Here is a 17,000-nt window from a genome sequence, read left to right on the forward strand (position 1 = left end):
ATTACTCACCACCCTGTTTGCGATGTTCCCAAGTGATTAAGTAGGTTGACTTGAAGTCACTGGAGGTAGGTTTTCCCGTAGTAGAAGATGCCGAGGAGCTGCAGTTGTAAGGCAGATTCCGGACGGGTCCAGGAGCGCAGAGCAACCTTTTCTAATGAAGAAATGCAGCAGGCACTGATGCAGGCTTCTTCAGGACACTCTACCAGACAGAGGAAGGCTGGTTCCAGTGACAGTCACCGCACACAGGCGGCAGCAGGTGTCTCTCCAGGAGCGGTCAAAGAAGTCCTTCCCCATGCAGGATCCCTTGATATTGGTAAGCTGAAACTTGGCAGGAAGGTGACCAGTAGCACGCGTTGGCCACCACCGAAGTTCCAGATGAAAATGGGAACAGCAACGCTTCAGGCAAGAAAGCCCAAAACAAAGCTGGTCAGTGCACAGGGTGGTGCAGGTAGGATTCTGAAGGCTCCAGGAGGCTGTATCTCAAGAAAACGTTGAGAATGGTTGGTCCTACCTGTCCAAGAGCCAAATGCAGGAGGGGTTTCCAGGCTTCTTTCAGGTGTTGTCTGTTAGGCAAGGTTTTTATGCAGTACCCTTTGGGTGCACTACACACAACTCTGACTACAGGTATAGGAAACCCAACCTTTGGTATAAGCTTGTACTACACAGTTTTCGCAGCGTGTTGAGCAGCCATGCCTATCTCAAGAGGGGTCAATGTGAGCTGTAGGGGAGTTACACAGAGAATCACAGTGGCAAGTATTCAAATAAACGTACACCCAAGCTTTCTTGAATAAACAATTATTAATTTATCAGTCAGTTAGAATAAGCCTTCTTCAGAAGGGAGCAATATAAAAAGTAACTGTACACTCTTAGTTTCTAAATCATTAAAGACCCTTTTGGGATGGCCCTCCGACTACCTACACCCTCAGGTGACGTCAATAGCTAGGGTGCTGGGGACATTACTAGCTTACTGTTGGCATTTAGAATACTGTCGAATTTGGTAAAAGGAAAAGGTTATTTAGAACATACAAGAGACCACAAATATTCTTAAGCAGGCAAACACTTTTAGGTCCTCCAAGAAGAGTCATTCAGTGAAAAAGGCTAAGCCAAAGTCAATAGGCAAAAGACTATCTGAGCTGAAGTCCTTCTTTGCAGGCAAGTAGACAACGTTTTTGCACAATGTTTTTAGAAGTCTTTGAAGAAAGAAGAATCAAATGGGCCATAAGCTGTTACACTTGTGAAAGGTGGAAGATGCAAGCAACACTACAACAAGAGGCAAGTTCTCTCAGACTTTACAGTACATTTGTATTGAAGAAAATGTGCAGAGGATGACTTCTGTTCATGTGCAGCTCTGCAGATCTCCCTGTTCCTTGGCCTCAGTCGTGGGGACAAGAGGGAGGACTTCTGGGGACTCCTGCACTGCAAGGGGACTGTCACCGCTCGCAACCGGCAATCTTTCCAACAAGTGGCACATCAGTGTTTCAGCTCCTCAGGACTACCGCAAATAGCAACACTGTGGTTCCTGGCTGTGGTGATGGACTTTCCCTGCTTCTGGGGTTCTGCACTCTGTTGAGGGGGCTCAGGCTTGGTCAGTTGCTTCCTGGGAGTCCGGAGGAGCTTAAAAGCAACGCACACAATCTGGTGTTCCTCTCCCTGTCTATACGGTTTCCAGCAGCAGCTCTGTGGAAATTCAACCAGCTCTGAGAAGGTGGCTTACTTTGGAGTTGATTGGTCCCACCAACTCAAGGGGAGAAGTCGTCCTTGCAGGGGCTTCTCGGTCAATACGAATTTTGGAGTTTCAGCACAGCAGCAGGGCTTCAACGGGCAAACCAACGGTCCAGGAGTTGCAGGAGGCGTCCTCGTCAAGTTCTTCTTCGGTTCCTTCATCCAGTGGTCGACTCTACCTTCCAAGCCAAAACCCTTGCCTTTTATTCAGTTCTCTAACGTTCATTCCAGCCAAGCCGTCAGTGACCCAGCAGGGTGCCTTCCCTTGCCGGACAGTCAGCCGGCCAATCACTAAAGAGTGCATTTGGGTCTCCTAGGAGACTAAGCGGAGGGAGTTTCAGGAACCTCCCTTACTTCCTGCCTAAACCAGACACCCTGGAGCCAGAGGCGGGCTTCACTCGTGAATTCCGCCAAAGGCAAAGCGAACAGTGGGACCAAACCTGGTTTGGCGCGCAGAGTAAATCTCAAGAAGGACCTTTCCACAAAGAAATGGCGAAAAAAGAAGACTGGGGCCATTTTGGCAAAAATTGCACCGTTGGGTGCTTTACTGCAGCCGCGAACGCAGCCCGCAGTAAATGCACACCACAGTAGTAAAAACCAAACCACTGCCACCAGCCAATCAGTGAGAAAAAGTTAACATAAAAAATGTTGCATGAGAAGCTAGTCAAAGGGGATACTAGGTAACTCTCCAGAACCCTATTGTAAGATAGTGTGTGCTGGGTCTAGAAAGTTACAAATAGAAGGAAAGTCAATTTTACTTTACTGCTCTGGGAAACTGTAGTTTATACCAGAGAAGGTATTTAAACCTTTGGGAAATCTGAAAGACTTCCCTGTGCCACTGCACTGAAGGTGCTGCGTGACACAATGTAAAAGATGATGCCTATGGAGTTTGTCAGACTCCACAACCGAAAGAAACAGTTCAAAATCACATTAAAATACATGCGAGAGTGGGAAAAAGTGTCACTCTCTTCAGGTTAAAAAAAAGTCCTCAAAATCCAGCAAAGTTGCTGGGGGATAAGGTGGAGGGAAGTAGCACATTTCTGAGAATTCTCCCTAACATTGTCCACAAGTCTTCAGTAGTCTGCTCTTCTACCAGGATACTTGTCTCCGACGCGGATCTGAATAAATGGCTGCAGGAGTCCTCCTCTTAGCCCAAATCTTGGGTGGAAGCAAGTGCAAGCCCACCAATGGTAAAGACCTGCATCATTCAAACAGCAAACAGTGGTCCAATCAGGGTCCACTGTGGATTTCACTCATGCATGCACTCCAGACTCTCTGGCAGCATGGTTGTGGAATGGGACCCAACAGTCCCACCCACCTCCTGGGTCCACATACAAATAGCATGCACTAGTCTGCGAAAGCAGCAGCTTTCCTGGGTGAATGCATGATCATATACGGGATTTCCTGACTTGAGAAGGCAGGAAGAAGGCCAGAAGACAATATGGCTAAAGTACAAGCAAAATATCTTGTGGCATGCCAGTTTTAGGGCATTAGCCACGTTTAGTAGCCAGATGCTGTAAACGCGATTGTGCACACTACAAATACTGCACAAATGTCATTGCTGCCACCAGCTAGTCCTTAGGCACATATAAAAGTAACAAAAAATCCCCATTGTAAAAGTCTAGGGTGATACAAAACTATCCTATCTGCACTGCATTGTAAAATGCTGTGTGTACTGTTAAAAAGGTTACCCAAACAGGTATAAAGTCAAAGACAAAAGAGAACCGTTTCCCAGTAGTGATAGTCTGAAGGACTGATCAGTTTCCCCATGACAAAACTGTGCAGGCGGCCAGTAAAAATCAGGACATAACATATATACATATTTCATATTTACCCAGTACATTGTATTATGCCCTTGTTTCTTAAAAGGGGCACATATAAATCCTTCTAGCATAGTCTTTTTCAAGATTATTTGTGCCCAGCTCACAAAATCCATAGAATTAGGTCTATTGGACTGCCCCCCACCCCCAGTGGAGAAGGGGGGAAACAAAGCAGTGATGAATCATTCGGCAAGAAAGAGATTAAGAGACTAAACAGCATGCCAAATAAGGTCTTGCCCTATGAAAGACATTCTATGATTGAGTCAATTTAGCTCACAAAAGGTATTCCAGGGGGATAATGAATACATGTGTGTATTTTGGGCAGTGGTTCTAGAGTCGGTTTTGCAGGAAATGTAACTCTCAAAAAAGCATTAATCTTTGGCGATGAAACTCCTATTCAACCACATATCCAATTGTTGGGTCAATTGTGTGTTAAACAACATTGGACCCAATTTTAACCTTTTATAGATACCACAAAACCTCATCTGCCTCAACATAATCCCTTCTCCCCATACAACACTTCCCCTTTATCTGATGGTTTAATAACAATGTCAAAATCATTGGTCATATTTGATGTCATGCCAACCTATATGTTCAAGGTCTCCGAAAACATTTTTTTTCAAATGGAGAAACTCATTAATTGTACCTGGGGCATATATTTAGGTTTAAAGCTACGGTTAGTGGTCAAGTCAAAATCAATGTTGTCCATTCTTGGATTTGTATGTTCTTTGATGTCACGACTTTCTAATTCTTGCAAAACTGTATTTTTTCACATCACACACACTCATAAAACACTCAATTTTCCCTTTGTGTTCATATGTGGAACTTTGTGAAATAATTTAGAGAATCTAATTTTTATGTAAAATTTAAAGGTATAGGATTTTTGTTTCCAGTAAATCACCGCTACACTGTAGTACAAATGGGAGGCACCTTTGTACCAGTGTTGGAACATCAGGCTCATCTTTTACTAACTTGTGTTTCAAAAACAGATTCTGGCCATTCGTTCTTGTTAGATCTCGTTTGTATTGCCATTTTCAATGGAGTGGTCTGATTCTGCTTTACGTCCCACTTGCCTACATCTTGCTTTTTTCCTACTCCCCTTTGTATTCCTCCACCAGCACCTCATTTTCTTCCCTTGCCTGTTCCCGTTAGTCCAAATTTGGTTGAGTGTTTCATTGCAGCGCATTCTCATTTTGTCTAAAAAAACGTCATGTTGGCAAATTACCTACAGATTACACACCTACACACACACAACATGAACCTAGAAAAAGATTAATTCTGCAAACGCTGAAAATGCCATTGTTAGGGTACCAGATTACCTAATTCTGCTATACAAAGGCAATCACACTACAAATATAACTTCCGACTCCACCGCTACCCCCACAAGACTCGCTCTATCTAAAGCATGGGTGTGAGCTACCTAATATTTAAAGCAATTGTTCTGAAGCAGTGCGTTTTTGCGAGTTAAGGTTACATTTGCAGTGTGATGAACTTATAGTATTAAACAATTAGTTCAGTAAACCAATGTAACCTGCACACAAAAACAAAAAAAGTAAAGCAAAACCAGCTAAAAAACCTTTGAGGCCTACAGTTCAAATGGCTTAGAAAAAGATGGTTGATGACATTTGTTAGGTAGAATTTCCATCGTATGTGTAATTCTCCCTCCACACTTGGCGAGTCCCCCAGCATTTTTTTTTTTATTGTAATTTTTAGTTTGAATCAAACTTTTATCACAAACATTTTTTTTAATCAAACCTTTAAGAAAACAAGCATCTTCCAAATACAGTTCATAAAGCCCAGACTTAAGTTTCAGTGTCCAAACAGGCTTCCACAAAGTTTATTACTGAGCACGTCAGATGAATTGAACTTCCACCCAAGATTCTTAACCACCCTTCATCCATGTTGTTATTTATAGGCGCAAATTTGCTTAGGTGGATTGACCTCAGGGTCTTAAGTTCTGGGCATTCTGTTATTAGATGTTTGAGTGATTCTATGTTGGTCTTACAGAATCTGCAGCAGTTGTCATCTGATTTTTCAATATGACGTGCCACTAACATTTGTTTTGTCTTTACGGCATTTAGACGTAGTCTCAGGGATCCATTTCGATGACGTCGTGAAGGACATTTTTGCAAGTATTGAGGCAAATTATCTAATTTGTTCATTACTAGACTGTGGTTCAGGGCAGACGCAAGATCTTCATATTTGGACAAATTTTGGTTCCAGAACCATTGTTTTATCTTTTTCTTTGCGATTTGAGGCTGGTCTAGCAATGTTTCAAGCTTGATGTCACTCGCTTTTAGAACCTCTGAGCTTTTGCGTCCAGCTCTTAAGTAGTCCTGTGTATTCCAAGTTATCTCTAGGCGCTAATAACTTGTATACAGGTTCTGGATTTGCGATTTGCATTTTTCGTAGCATCGCTGGGGATTTCCAGACGATGCAGCCGTATAATTCTTCTAACGCCAATTCATACCTTATTGCAATGATTGAGATATAGTTTGGTAGTCTTAACACTCGTCGCCAGAAAATTCCCTCTAGTTTGGCCCAGATTTTATGGTCCATATTCCATCCTGTTTCTGAGCCATATGTGATTCCTGGGACTACCTTTTGCACATAAAACTGCTGCACTGGAATTAAGCTGAACTTTCCATACAAGGTATGTATTCGAGCTCCTTGTAGAGCGAACGTTTTCATTCGTTGCAACAGGTTTAGTGCCCAATTGTTTTCTCGAATTGACTTGTTTATTAAAACTCCTAGATAACGAAAAAATTTAAACAGTCACTGAAATTCGCTATCTATTCTCCAAATAAAGTCTCGGTTTCTTTTTCCTTTTGCTGGTCCAAACTTCATGATTTTTGTCTTTTTTACATTGATTCTTAGGTCGTTTTTCTCCATGTATTGTTGCAGGCCTAATATTAGTGGCTGTAGCCCTATTTGGGTTTTGTCAAACAAAACCAAGTTGTCTGCATAGGTTATGCACCAGATTTGATGACCATTTATTTTTGGAGAAAAGCGGTGTATTGTTGTTAATGCATCCGGGATGTCAGCAATGAATAGTTTAAACAGGACTGCAGCTAGCGGGCAACCTTGTTTCACCCCTCTGTTCGTAGCTATTGCTTCAGTTAGTTCACCCTTTCCATTTGTCCTTACTCGAATTCATGTTTTGGAGTGGAAGGCCATTATCGGATGTAAAATATTTTCTGGGCATCCCCAGTTTTTGAGTTTTTTCCATAAAAGATCACGATTGACGGTATCGAAAGCCTGTTGCATATCTACAAAGGCAAGAAATAGGTTTGTGCTTTTTGACAAGGCTTCTAGTTTCAGTAGGTTAACTATGGTTAGATTAATCTCCGTCCCGACTCCTCTAGTTGTCCCCAGCGAGGTGGAGAGGGCAGGAGCCCCCACAAACTGCCAGCATACCCACCAGCTCAGCATCGCACCACGAGGACCCGCCCAGCAGACAAATCAATCAGGGTGAGATCTGCCTTGCCCTGCACCATATTGCTGCCCCGAGCCCTCCCATCTGTTCCTTTAATCAGCCGGAGGCTGAATCAGATGATTCCCGCATCGATAAGAAAAGAAAATGTCGGGCGATGCACGGGCCCATAACGAGGCTTGGTAGCAGCTACGTTGCTAGGCAACATCAAGCCTTATTTCAGCCCACAACTTCTGCCAGCAGGCGGAAAGCCGGCGGCCCGGCGAAGGCCAGGAAAAGGCCCTGTTTTGCCCGAGCCCACTCATTGTCCCCAGCGAGGTGGAGAGGGCAGGAGCCCCCACCAACTGCCAGAATACCCACCAGCTCAGCATCGCACCACGAGGACCCGCCCAGCAGACAAATCAATCAGGGTGAGATCTGCCTTGCCCTGCACCATATTGCTGCCCCGAGCCCTCCTATCTGTTCCTTTAATCAGCCAGAGGCTGAATCAGATGATTCCCGCATCGATAAGAAAAGAAAATGTCGGGCGCTGCACGGGCCCATAACGAGGCTTGGTAGCAGCTACGTTGCTAGGCAACATCGAGCCTTATTTCAGCCCACAACTTCCGCCGGCAGCCGGAAAGCCGGCGGGCCAGCGAAGGCCAGGAAAAGGCCCCGTTTTGCCCCTGTCTGGCGCATGTGAGCGCTACTCCTAACCTACATGCCCCCTCCAACCGAACCGAGCTGCGGTGCTGGAGCCCCCACAACCGAAAGCACCTCCAACTGCATCAGGGAGAAGTAGGAGCTCCCTCCACCCTCTACAGAAGCAGCAGGCTAAATGATCGAGGCCCGCGTGCCATGCAAGACGCAAGGTAGGCCATATGCCTCTCCCAACTGCACTCTAGATTCTGGCAACATGATTGCTCTGCCACAGGTAATTGCACCCTAGCAGTCTTACCTGTCAGCTTATGCCTTATAGTTTTGCGCTCCAACACGCCAGTACTCTCTTCGCACTTGACACTCTAGTATTGTAGTTCCAGGTACAACCCAGAACTCAATTTCCCCTTCACGGCCTATTGGCTCCAGTATCCCACCCGAACCCAGGCGCTGCCTAACTCAGCCTAGGTGCTATTCTTGACCCAGATGCCGCCACACTGTAGCATGTGCTGCACCCCAGGGTCACTAATAGACCACATTTGACTTATGCTGTGCCTTTTGGTCGCTAATAGACCACACCTGTTTTGTGTCGTGCCTTATGGTCGCTAATAGACCACACCTGATTTGTCTTGTGCCTATGGTCACTAATAGACCACGCCTGATTTGTGTTGCGCCCTATGGTCACTAATAGACCACATCTGCTTTTGTGTGGTGCCTTACCTATAGCTACTACGATAATTCACTACTGTAGTGCCTATCCAGTGTCTACACATAAGTTAATTGAGTACACAAACTACCCTTGCTAATAACCCATGAACCACATTGCCCCCATCTTTAGAGCCAAGTCATCCACAATGGCTACATTTAGAGGCGCCACTATAACTATGGCTACCCTCCTCCCGTTGCTCCAGAATATCTCACCTCAGAACCGCACCCACACTACCCCCACCACTTTACAAATTTGCCCGCCCACCCTCACCCTGCATACCCTGTCCCACACCCCTTAGAAACACTAGACTAGGTTCTCGCCTTGCTGCACCTACCACCACGCTCATGAACATAGCCCCCACCGACCATGATTAGAAACGATAGACTCAGCTATCGCACTATTCTTGATACAAAACTCACCAGAACGCTTTTCAATCATACTAAGTACCCCAAGCAGCCTACCTCACTCACTGACCTCCCACCGAGTCACAACCCAGCTATACTTCATTCGCCACCACACACCAAAGCCAACTCTCCACAGACCTCCATCAAGGGAGCTCTCATCAATGCTCGCTCTTTGGTAGCCCACGCTACTGATATCGCCGACATTATCTCCACCAACCACCTAGACTTTATCGCTATCACGGAGACATGGCTCCACCCTGCAGCTGGTCCCACTATAGCTCTAGCCACTCCGGATAACTACAACCTCATCCGAGCTGACAGAAAAAATGGAATAGGAGGAGGAATAGCAATTATTGCGAAATCCAACCTAAACATTAGAGAAGTAACTTGCACAACCCTACCTTCAGCCGAACTTTTATCCATCAAACACCCATTATCTGACACACAAACCATCCTGCTCCATATTATATACAGACCCCCCTCCACCTTTGAAGAGGATATCTCTCTCCTACTCACCACCAATCTGAAACCGAGATCCCAAATCATCATCCTGGGAGATTTCAACTTGGGACTCAATGACCCCAATGATAACCAGGCCACTTCCCTTAATGACACGATCACACATCTAGGCTTCACCCAACACATTAATCAACCTACACATTCAAAAGGAAGATCCCTGGATTGGCTTGCAGATGCCAACTGCAACCTCTCACTGACGGACATCACCCCCTGTGCTTGGACCGACCATCACCTTATTACCTTCTCTTTACCTAGATCCTCACCATCCACCGCACAACCCACTAAGCTACCTCAAATAATCTCCAGAAATAACCGCAACATCACTATAGAGAACCTCAAACCTCTCCTCGCACCTATCAGTAAAATTAACTTACCAACGCTAAATAACAACCCTGCAGACATAGTAGACCTATATAACAATACCTTAGAACTAGCCCTCAACCAGATTGCTCCCCTCAAACAACGAAAAGCCAAACCTATTGTCCATTCCAACAAATGGTTCTCAGCAGAACTAAAAGCTCTCCGCAATATCAAAAGAACTGCAGAAACTAGCTGGAGAAAAGCCCCTTCTCTCTCCACGAAAGACAAATTCGCGTCAGCTGCCTCCACCTACAAATCTGCCATCTTAAATGCTAAAAAGAGATCTACAACTTGAGAAAACAAATGCCAAACCCAGCACTAAAGAACTCTTTTCGATACTAAAAGAACTTGAATCACCACTGCCTCCTACAGAGGACTGCATCAAAGACAAGGCCTGGTGTAACAATATCCAGCTCGCCCTCGCTAACAAAAGTGCCCTCCTACAAACCAAGATAGAAGCAAAAAAAGCTAGCCTTGCCTCCAAGCAGAACCCCAGCAGCAAAATTAACCACACCACCCCTAATTGCACCTCCTTCCACTTCTCACCAGTCTCAGAAGAGGAAGTAATCAAGATAATCGCTAGTCTCAAACCATCCAGCTGCAAAGGTGACATTTGCCCCGCATCTGTCATCAAAGACGGAGCTAATAAGCTAGCCCCTCTCATCACCTCTCTGATCAACTCCTCCTTCAAAAACTCAGTGGTCCCCAACAACCTTAAAGAAGCGTGGGTCCTACCCCTGCTCAAAAAAAATAACCTAGATCCCAACATCCCCACTAATTATAGGCCCATCACCACAGTCCCATTTCTTCTCAAAATCTTGGATAGGGTAGCCTATCTCCAAATACAACAACATTTGGAAGACAACAACCTTGTAGGCCTGCGGCAATCCGGCTTCAGACCAAGGCACGGGACGGAAACGGCCCTCTTGGATCTAAAAATCCAAATGGATGACGCCAAAGACAAGGGCAAACTGGCCATCTTGCTTTTGTTGGATCTCTCTGCTGCATTTGATCTGGTTGACCACCAGATCCTTACTCAACACCTCTCCTCGGCTGCTGCATTCTCTCAGAATGCCACGAAGTGGATCCAGTCATTTCTCTCGGACAGGTCGACTAGAGTCTTCGCCCGCACTGCGGCTGCTGACCCTATCCCAATCACTTGTGGAGTGCCCCAAGGCTCCTGCATTTCTCCCACTCTTTACTACATCTTCACAAAGCTCCTATTTGACCGTCTTGACGATCTGGGTGTCAGTTACACTAATTATGCCGACGACACCCAGGTCCTCATCACGCTCACTGGTAGCTATGAAGAAGATGTTGCTAAACTTAATGACATCTACCTAGAAATCCAAGCCTGGATGGCTACACACAGTCTTTGCCTAAACGACGATAAGACAGAATTGCTTATCGTAGGCTCCCAAGCTCGCCTCAATAAACTGGACCAAAGGTACCAATCCTTTATCATTGATGGCAACATCATAAAAGTATCCAAAGAGGTCAAATCTCTAGGTGTATACCTCGACTCTACCTTGTCTCTAAAGAAACAAATACACTCTACCATCTCTACTACCTCTTACACCAACAAATTGATTAATGCCTGCAGGCCTTTTCTCTTCACCTCTAGCTGCCTCACCCTATCTAGAGCACTGATATTGTCCAAATTAGACTATTGTAACACACTCTACTTAGGCACTACCACTAAAAACTTGAACAGGCTCCAGATCCTGCAAAATAATGCACTAAGATGTGCCCTCAACCTCCCATGCAAGGCGCACATATCCACGGTTAGCAAAGAAGTCCACTGGCTCCCGATCCGCGACAGAATTAAGCTAAGAACCCTGGTCATCACCCACAAGTGCCTGTCACGTACTGCCCCACGCTACCTTTCAGACAAATTCTCTAGACACCGCCCCATTAGACCCACCAGAACTCCTTACCTGCACCAACTAAAGATCCCCAGCTATAACCTAAAAACAGCAGGAGGCTCCAGTTTCCCAGTGCTCGCAGCACAATATTGGAACACCCTCCCTCCTACAATTAGATCAGTATCCGCATTCTGGCCTTTCAGAGCTATGGTTAAATCATGGCTACTAGCCTAGACATCTTGACTCTCACCGACTCGACCGGCCAGCCGCCGCCTCCTTTCTGCAATATAATTGTAATGCAATCAGCAATGCTTACCCTATCTACAGTCTTTTCAGGACCAATCTGTAACCCGGTCCTCACTCGCCACTGCAACTATTGTGTGCCTACTCTCTGTACATACTCTTATCGATATATTCTACTTTTGTATGTAAACATTCAGACCCTGAACCAATGTATGCTCTGTCTGCTGCATTATGATGTTTTGTATGCTGTCTCTTGTATTATGATGTTTTGTAACGATTTGTAACTCTGCTGTGCACATGATTATGCGCCCAGTTACCTGAGGGTTCGGACGCGCTTTATAAATAAACAAACTAAACTAGTAAACCCGGTCTGACAGCAATCCATGATTCCTTTGTTGGTTGCCCATGTTGTTAATTTTTGTTGGAGAAACGTAGCCATTATTTTTCCAATTGTATCTTGAAGGGCGATTGGCCGATAATTGACTGGGTCAGACCGCTCCCCCTTCTTGAATACTGGCACGACAATCGCCTCGGTCCAGGATGCTGGGAGTGATTTTTGGTATGCGATTCTGTCAAACAGGTTAGCGATGAAGATGGACCATTCCGCTTTATGTGCTTTTAACATTACGTTCGAGATGCCGTCAGGCCCTGCTGCTCTTGAGTTTTTTAGCTTAGAGATTGCATGTTGTATATCTTCCTTGGTTTCTGCAACTTCCCAACGCGTTAGCTCACTATTCATGTCTGTTAATGGGCTTTGTTGTGGTTGTTTAAAGACTCCTGTAAAATGTTGTTGCCAGGCTCCCTCAGAAACTCCATTGGCAAGCATGTCTGTTTGATTTGCGTTATTGTTGTTTAAAATGCGCCAAATCTCTCTTGCCTTATTCGATTGAATCAAAGATAACATCAACTCGCCACGTTCTTGATCTCTTACGCAGGCGAACGATTTGTGCCAATTACGGTATTTTTGTCGTTGTTGTTTGATTTGTCGGGCGGCGTTCACTCCCATGTTCTGCTTTAGCTTCCTTATTTCTTTGTTGAGCAGTTTCTTCTGATCATTTACTAGTCTGCTCCAATCATGCTTGTGTAATTTCCTGTTTTGAAACATGGGATTGTTCGTCTGTTGATAGGGCAATAGGGTGACATAGTTTATCGAATTTGCAATTTTATTTGGTAGGATTCGATACTCCTCTGTTAGGACTTTTATTTGGTTTTCTTTTAGGCGTAACCGATTTCGCCCTTGATTCACTTCAACTGATTGTTTGCAGAACGCTGCTTCTGTTTTCTGACTTAGAGGCCATGACAATTCCAAGATGTCATGGTCACTTCGATCAGTCTGGATAATTCGTAGCTTTGTGATCTGTGATCTGATTTTTATCAATTATGTGTGTTATTGTTTGGATGAAATTCTCAGTTGTAATCTTCACTGGGTTCCAATACAGGTTTATTGCGAGCAGATATTTTGAATCGGTAAGTTCACCGTTTGATTTTCGAATTAAAGTTGCCTGTACAAAGCTGTTTGGATTTTCGGTTTCGCAAACTTCCCATGTAGTTCCATGTTTCACCATAGTAATTAATCCAGATTGTGGGCGACCGAGCGTTTTTTTCTGCTGGATTGAGCAGAGTCAGGTACCCATCCTTTACAGGCGGGCTTTGTAACCATGTCTCCTGTAAGCAGATTAAAAAGTTTTCAGACAAATCAACTGGGAAGTCTTCAAATAGGTGTTGGAAACCTCGCGTGTTCCATGAAATCAGTGTGACCAGCCCTTCGCGGTCGTTGATGTCTAGCTAATGATTTATTTGCCTTGTTTCCACATGACTTTTTTGCGATGGACCTGGCCGTCTGGCTTTCATGTTTTCTCAAGGTATCCCGGTGCTGTTCTAAGGACTCTTTTGCATTATTGCTTGTGCCTCTATAATTTTTAGAGAAAGGTAGCTCTTCATCCGAAATCTCGAAGCCCATGAACAAGAGTTCATCTTTTGCCGCCATGAGGGTCTTTCGTACAGCTTTTGAATTTATATGCAAGAGAACTTGATCTCCACGTTCTTCTGAAACATATTCCACTATTCCAATGTCATTTGTTGTAACAGTTCTCAATATTGGCACTGAATGCAGTAATCGGATGACATTGCTTCTGTTCAGATTTACGTCATTTTCCTCATGGAATATGTTTTCAATCCGTATTCTGCCCTGCAGATCTTTTGTTGCAATATATTTGCGTTTTTCAGCAGCAAATGATTTGATCTGAGATTGTGCTCGTGTGAGTTTTGGATTTAATAAAACATGAAGTTTTATCACTCTGTCGCGCTCTTGGCTGACCTCAGAATTTGGTAAGCTATTTGGGTTTTTTGTGTTTTCTCGTTTTCCTCTAGACTCATTTTTTTTGTTAATTGCGCATTTGGTTGCATCAAGAATCGCTTTGCGGCTCCTTCATTTGGCTCCTTCGTAACTGCCTGACATGTTTCATCTGACTCCTCGGAATCAGCCATCATTTCGTCTTCGAAATCATCAGAATAAGTTGAAAGATTACAGAGATCCACCGAAGATTGTATAGATTGGATGGAAACATTATCTGAATCTAGTCTCATTCTTTTTTTGGGATTAGTCGTGTCAGGTTTATCTGTTACTCCTGTTATTTTTATTTAAAGCTTTCTCCTTTTCCAGTCCTTTTTGATTAACCTGTTTATCTCTTACAAAGAGACTTTGTTTGACTGGGGTAGGCAGATTTCGTATGAACTTTCGCGAGCCACTAGAATGTTTTTTTGCTACCTCAAGATTTTTCTTTTTTTCAGTTTTTTTTTTTTAGCTGGGCACCGCTTCACCAAATTCGGTTCAGCTGATTTGGGATCACTTATGATGTTTTTTGCTGCACCTCCAAAGATTCCATAAGTTAGTCTGTCAGTCGACCCATGAGGAAGTGCCGAAGATTTTTCGGCATGTACTTCGCCAATAGTCACGTTTTTTATTTTCTGCAATGATGGTGGCTCCTCAGAAATGATTAACTCAGCCAGTGGCAAGTCGCTACCTCACTCCTGACCCTTTTCCAGTTCGTCAGTTGGTGAGTAGGCGTTATTTTGAGTACTTTGGTCTTGCTTTTCGATCAATTGGCTCTGCAATTCTGTGGTATCATTTTTATTGTTTGATGATATGGGTTTTTTGCCACCATTGCTGCCGTCAGAGGGCAGAATTGCCATGCTCTTATCCGATTCCATCAGGCTCGCAGAGACTTGAGGCACATTTTTGGGATGCAAAGGACCCTGCATTAAGCTGCACCTTAAAGAATTCAGTAGGGAACTTTTTTCCATGTGATCACTCCTAAGCTGTGTGCTTAGCTCAATGTGCCGGGTCCAAGTTTTAGACACTTCATTTTCGAATTGTTGTTTGAATTCTGCATTTGCACTTTCCATTTTGTAAATTTTTTCATTTAAATGACTAAGTAGCGCATTATTGTTTTGTAGTTCGTCGTGAAGAGATTCATATAGTTTGATGAATGGAATTAGTGCCATGGACATTGCGGCGAGTACTTTGTTATGAATTTGTATGGCTGCCGCTGTAGACAAATTGGATTTTAGTGATGATTCGTTTTCTGCATCGTGTCATTTTAAATTGTTTCTCTCTCTTTCCCTGTCGAGTCTATCTTGATTTGGAGCTTCTTTGATCATCGGCGACAATGGACTGCCATCAACTGAAGAGGTCATCACGGCTGGCGTTGAGCAGCTTACCATTGGCTGTAAAGGATTTCTTATACAGTTCCTTTTTTCCTGAGAATCATGCAGCTTGTCATTAGGTGCATTTTCCGGACTGCCATGGAAGTGGTTTTTGAACCTTGGTCTTTCAGTGTTGAAGTCACGACACCCTGATCTGCCGTGTACTGCAGGAGTTGTTTGTATATTTAGACGTTCTCCGTTCTTTGCAGCATTTTGAAGAGACTCTGTACATGGTTGGCTGTCTTTAGATTTGTGTTTGGCTGTCTTTAGATTTGTGTTTGTCGGTAAAGCTTTCAGCCAATTTGTGCTTCATCGCTTCAAAATCGGCTTTTAGTCGTTCTGTTAGCCGTGCTTCGCGACCTGCAAAGTCAAAGGTACTGAACTGCTTTTGGTCATTTGCCTTCATAATTTCGTTGTTATTTTGACCATTTTTACTTTTGCTCGGACTTGCTGGACCCTTCACAAGCCTTGATTCCATGGTTGCCCTATTTCCGTTTACTTTGTCAGTCAGGTCTTTGTTTGGACCTTGTTTCTTGATAGAAACGGGCATTTTGTAACATATTTGCCCTGGATTTGCTATTGTTTTGTTTAGCATCTTTCTTACTCCCACGTCATTTTTTTCCTTCTTTCTGTGGGCGGGTAAACAAATCTCATTGAGCTTTCTTCACACGTTCCAACTGGAACTTCGAGTTGCAACAACTCAAGGTCTGTTACGTCAAATGGAGAATCAAAAACCACTGTATTAATTTCAATCGCATTATCATTTGATATGTTTTGTGAGATTTCAATTGTATTTACTTCTAAGCAGCACACGCTGGTTTTGTTTAAGTGTGAATTACTTTTGGCATTGATTTCGCCGTCCTCCTTCGCGATTTCACTGTTCCCGGTGATTTCCTTACAACTGTCATTATTTGACTTGTCACCCTTGGGGGTGATGTCTGATATACTTTTCCCTTCTACCTCAACTCGTTGTATTGGGGCACATTCAGACGAAATTCGAGCAAGGTATATACTAGTGAGTTTAGCTAGTGAAGGAAACAGAGAGGCATTTGTGCTTGAAGATTGTAATGCCTGGACAGATAGAGTGGTGTGTGCCCCATTTTCCACTATGTCGTTTTGTTGTTTTTGGGTCGACCAATTATACCCCTCAAGCTCACACTTTTTGGTGATCGTTTTGCCATCTAGAGCCACAATTTTGTCTACAGCCTGTGCACAAGTCTTTAGTTTCGATCGTGTTTGAGGACCCACCTCAGCCATTCCTTTACTTCTTACCTGTGCTCTTCAGCAATCACCAGACAGCGCTCACAGCGTTAGTTTCACGGATCGCTGATCGCCAAAGCCGCCAAACAGCAGTTCACACAGCCCTTCTGCCACAGGGTTTACGCCGCAAGGGCGGCTTGGATCAGCTGATATCCCCTGTTGGATGTCAAGGGGAATCCTCGGGATCAAAGCACTTAAAGCGGTGGCGTCCTTTTCACCGCTCGCTTTTCGGTTGGCTCGTGTTGACGAGCTGACGGCTGGAAAAGAGGAGAAGAGGAGGGTCAGCTTCCGCCTTTCAATTCAGCCACGTTAATCCAGAGAGTT

The 17,000-nt window shown here is 44.3% G+C and overlaps 1 protein-coding gene across 1 annotated transcript in view; it reads right to left on the reverse strand.

Annotated features, from left to right (window-relative positions):
- ATP6V1E1 (ATPase H+ transporting V1 subunit E1) overlaps positions 1-17,000 on the reverse strand; it is a 451,663-nt gene that overhangs the window by 110,771 nt on the left and 323,892 nt on the right. The gene's annotated exons all lie outside the window — the stretch shown is intronic.

The sequence above is a fragment of the Ambystoma mexicanum genome, chromosome 12, assembly GCF_040938575.1.
Source record: "Ambystoma mexicanum isolate Mex_15411 chromosome 12, UKY_AmexF1_1, whole genome shotgun sequence".
Taxonomy (NCBI): Eukaryota; Metazoa; Chordata; class Amphibia; order Caudata; family Ambystomatidae; genus Ambystoma; species Ambystoma mexicanum.